Raw genomic sequence first — 5082 nt, 5'->3', positions numbered from 1 at the left:
TTCACTTTTATATCCTTTCGAATAACCTCTTTCTGGTCTCCGATTCCTTGTACGTTCTCGGAAATTCAGTTATTATGCCGAAACACCGCAACACGTGGTCAACGCGCCATCATAACGGTGTTGCAGCGGCGAAAAAATCCAAAACTATAATGAATGTATGGTGATGTGGTAGCTGATTCCTTTTCCTCTTTTTTTTTTAATGAAGATGAGTGAACTGAACTGATTACGTGCTCGCGCCGTCCTGATGAGTCGCTGTTTCAATCCTTCTAATATGACGTTTAATGGGGCACAGTGTTGTTCGCTTCTGTTTTTAGTGTGCGATTTTTTCTGCACGTTTCTAATCATTGTTTTTTTTTTCTTGCCTTGTGTGGGATCAGTTAGGTTGGCGGTCTGCCGTGCAGACGACTAGGCACTACACGTTATCTTTCCATGAACTATGTAGCAGAGACCCATCGTTCACCTTAAACGTCTTCGCTGAACGCTCGAGCGGTGCTCGTGGGTAAAAAACGTCGGGGACGCTGGCGTACCATTGATTAGTTCAGTTTTGAAGGAAAACGAGTGATTGACTTAAAGTAGGTTGTCTCAGACTGGTTGAATTCTCAGAATTCTGTTCACACGTATGAGTACTTAGGCGGTTTCGTTTTGTTTTGTTTTCTTCCTCCTGGGTGGGGTAGGCTCGGACAAAAAATATTTCGCTGCGGGGAAATTTGAGCGGAGAGCCATGATACTCTTGACAGAGATAGCGATTCACGCTGCCCACTCTAGGCCAGTTGTTTTGACCCACCTGATTTTAATAGTTCGCATAGTCTTCGAAGACGTAATCTAGCCCTTTCTTCCAAAATTCCGGGAGGTTCATCGAGTCATCGGAGAATTCCCAGGGTTTCGAAACCACTACCAATGCCACCTGGAGAGAAGTGGTGCAAACAGGGGAGGGTCTTGGCCTCCCAGGAACATCAACATCATCATACTTAATATTTACTTGCAGGTATTATTTTCCCGCACAATAATTGTCTTGATTCGCTGGGTAATGTAGTATATTTAATCAATATTATGGCAACATTTAATTTGGTAGCGGTAAACCAGACTTCCCCGGACTCATAAGGATACACTGCTAGCATCATCTTCATCGCCATCGACTCGAGAGTCAAAGGCATGTGTCGTTGCATGATCTTTGCAGTATGTCATACATGAGAACTGGCGCGTTTACCTGCTGGACAATCCGAACGTCATTAATATGGACCGGGTTGTGGGCGCTCTTTGTAATGCGTCATGCGCGCATGTGTAGTAATGTGGGATCCATATGAATCTTGAAACAAGGGTGGAAGTGGGGTGGATGGGGGCCTCGTATGACGCGAAATTACATCGTTTCAACGTGAATAGGTGTGATGTCATATTACAGCGTCGTCACGTGACTAGGTATGATGGCATATTACTTCGCTGTCACGTGACCTGGTTTGACCTACCGCCCATGTCATTACTAATTATACTAATTAGTCCTAGTACTGCCTAATTATATTAATTAGCGTTAATTATGAGACGTCATCATCATCGGCGCGTGACTCGTCGGCTCGTGACGTCGCAGGACGCCGTTTCTTGCGGACACTTTTTTGTGGATATGACCTCGTAAGTGAGCCATCTAAGGCTTTAGCATTAATAAAAGAAGCCGCTCGCTTCTACACAGACATAAATACAACGTTCCTCGGTTGGTGTACTACAGTCGCAGCTCGTTAAGTGCTTTCGAAGGCAACACACGGAAGACTGAAATATTCGGTAACTATTCTCAGGCCTGAAAAGAGTATATTGAATACCTCCCCCTCCTCCCAATTTCTTGTAGATGGTGTAGAAGGGCTGTGTTTGTCAATTGCCGGTTCGTGCGTGAATGAGCGAGAGGCTTAAAATAAGAACAAGTATACACGAAGCAGGTTGCCAAATATTGACACATAAAGTACTCGCCGACGTACTGGCAGTAACCGCGTATGGGACACCCCTGCCCGCAGGCCATATACTCTCTGAGGGTTCAACCCAGGTTATAAGCTTCTCCTATTGCGTGCCCATCAATAGGGTCTGTAGAGACGTTATTAAAAAATACCATCATCATTTTGGCTTTCCTGTCTCACAGGATTCTCAGAATTGTCTTTAACTGAAAAACTTGTTAATCGCTTTTTGTTTTGATTTTCGTTTGTTTTCTGAGGTTGAGCAGCCGACCCTAACCCCACCATTTGAGGTTGAGCGAGGTCAGCAGTGGCCTCAGGAAAAGTGAGGTCAGGGCGTCTAAGGAGACATCAACCTCAACTGAGGAGTTTGAGGTTGAGTGAGGTCGGCAAATTGTTTTTGAGGTCAAATGCCCACCTCTGCAATTGACTCGACAGACTATTGACTTGATAGTCATTGAAACTGCTGGAGTAGCATCGCTCAATGGCCTTTGAGTTGATAGACTACCGATTCGAGGGCTTTCGAAATGCCCACGTGACAGGGGCATGTTATTTTATATTTCGGAATGCTGCCTTCTTAGCGTAGGTTCAGTCGCATTCCGTTGAAAGAAGACTTCATTTGCTGCACGTCCTTAACATTGGGATGAGTGCTGGCCTTCACTTATTTAGGCGGCCCTGTGCGGAAATTTCGGATCATCTCGCAGCCCACTGTATTACCGTGCATAAAAAAGCGTCATTTTGTTGTGGAAAACTACCATAGTAACGAATCGCAATCTCATGCAATCTCAACCTTGGTCTGCGCAGGATTCCTACAGTCTGTATACCTACTGCCATAATCCGCACGAAGACGTCAAATAAACACACTCTTATTTAAGAGATGAAAATACTGGATGACCACTAAATGCTTCTTTAGAGCAGGACACAGATATACAGACTCCATGACAGGACATATTTATAGCGCTCAATGAAAGGCGAATTTCATTTTAGTTGTCCGTGTACTCTCAAGTGCGATTCTGGAGATTGGCGATAAAAATGAATATTTGCCACCAAAGCAAGAAATGCTGCACAATTAACTTAGATATGTGTTCGTTTTAAGATGAAAGGAAATGAAACCGCCGAATGGAGATTTAAAGCCGTACAGAATGAAAAATTGGCAGTGGCTTAGCTCGGCTGTGCCAGTATATACGTAGTGAAAGCTAGGGCATAGCTTGGTTATCCTTGGTTAATCTTGATTGCAAGTCCAGGTTAGTCTGGTTGTCTAGCTATGTGTTGTTGCATTAAAGACGACACAACGTGCCCTTCTCGCGGCGGCATATTCACGGCATTCAGCCAGTTATTGGGCGCGTTGTTCCTCTGCTTCCTGGGCGACTCGTTCTCTATTCATCTCGTTTCGATGTCGATTCCAGGTCTCCTTTTGCTTAGTAGACTTGTCGCCATCCGTAGTGCCGCCTCGACTGTGGTTGCGGCGCACGCGAGCTCTCATTTTCAATCCTCCTACCTGTTATCAGGCGTACGACACAGCTGGCGAAGAGAGCAGAGGCGAGCGCAACGACGAGGGAAGTGGTGTGACGTCATACCAAACGGCGGCGGCGGCGAGGTGCGCGGAGTGACGTCATGCCAGATGGCGAGGCGAGCGCGCGACATCCGCCTAGCTGCGGCGGTTGCGAGGCAACGGCTCAAGGTCGGTCGCTGTGCCTCCTCGGAGCACCGCCACAGCGAAATCGCAAGTTCGCGGCCAGTAATGCTTTTGCGTTAAAATTCTTTAGGAACAGGTCTCGGCGGTCTGAACGTACTGTACGGAGCCAACCTTTCAAGGCTACACCTAGGGAAAACCATGGTAATTTCAAAAACTCACGATAAAGTCGACTGCTTGGTCATGTCGATTCTCGGAATACCAATGTTAATACGGGCATGGGTACCGACGTTATCATGGGTATTCTACTTACCTAGAACTTCGCTTAGAGTTCGGCACCTGACAGTGAACAAAGCAATGTGGTAGGGAAGCCGACAGGGAGTGACTGTTTCGTGTGGATTTCAAGCGGGTCGCCAGACGCACCAAGGCAGCTTTCGACACTAAGAGCAGTGCTCTGGACTGCAATGCGAGTGGGAGGCATATGCTGAGCTTCGATCTGATGTGAGTCGGACGCAACAACTTGCGCCCCACACTTGCCTCAAGTCCTGACTCAAACGATTGCTACACCCTTCCAGATTTTTAGCAGCATGGCGCAATCACTCAAAAAACGATCTTTCAGTGGCCTGTCACGACGCGGACCGGATTAACTGGGACCAAGTACCTTACGCTTTGTGCGCCCGCGCTTATTCTCTATTCGAGTCATGCGCCCAGTTGCACCTATCCTCATACTCCATTCCGTCTCTCACAGCGCTGGTCAGGCGTCGGCCCTGCGATAGCAGTAACGCTCCCGTTCTGCTGAAAATACGGTGTGGGCAGCGGCGCTGTGAGCGAAAATCTGGTGGCCCAACTACCCCTTAGGTCACGCGAACTTGTGACGTCAGCGCCACCTGCCTACCGTGGCACAATGCAGTTAAATGACTGGTCTCGAGAGGTTGCTGGTGGGCAGCAACCTGGGTCTTACAAGCCCCACCGGTGGCTGTGTTGGAAACAGCCCCCTGCCGGGACAGTGGCGCATCGATTAATGGCTGCACCACTGCCCTAGCAGAGGTATGAGGGCTCCCAGTGATCTAATAATGTAAATTAGAGATTGACCAATTCCGCCTATACAGGCATTAATCCATTAAGGCAATGGCGTCGTACCCTTAAAGCGGAACTCAACTGTCCCCTCCAGTGAGAACTGTCTCCTGTTAGTGAGAGAAAGCAGGGAGTGGTAGATGAAAGGGAATAATTCCTTTTCTCTATGGTCGGGGATAGACCTTCTCTCCATGGTGGCACCGATTCTTGCATTATGAAAACTAGCAGTGTCCTGAGAATCGGCCGACGTCATAGGTTGAAGGGAGGCCTCTGACGGGCAAACTCCGCTACGTTCTTGAGCTGTATCCGACTATAGCCACTTTCATGACTCTCTATTTCGCACGTTTTTCACAAATGGTGATAATGTACACTCATGACCTTAGAGCGCTTCTAAACTCGGAGGCAGGTACACAAGTATAGTGGCGTTTTTAATCGCTTCTACAG

The sequence above is a fragment of the Amblyomma americanum genome, chromosome 5 (assembly GCF_052857255.1).
Source record: "Amblyomma americanum isolate KBUSLIRL-KWMA chromosome 5, ASM5285725v1, whole genome shotgun sequence".
Taxonomy (NCBI): Eukaryota; Metazoa; Arthropoda; class Arachnida; order Ixodida; family Ixodidae; genus Amblyomma; species Amblyomma americanum.
This window is presented reverse-complemented; position numbering follows the sequence as displayed.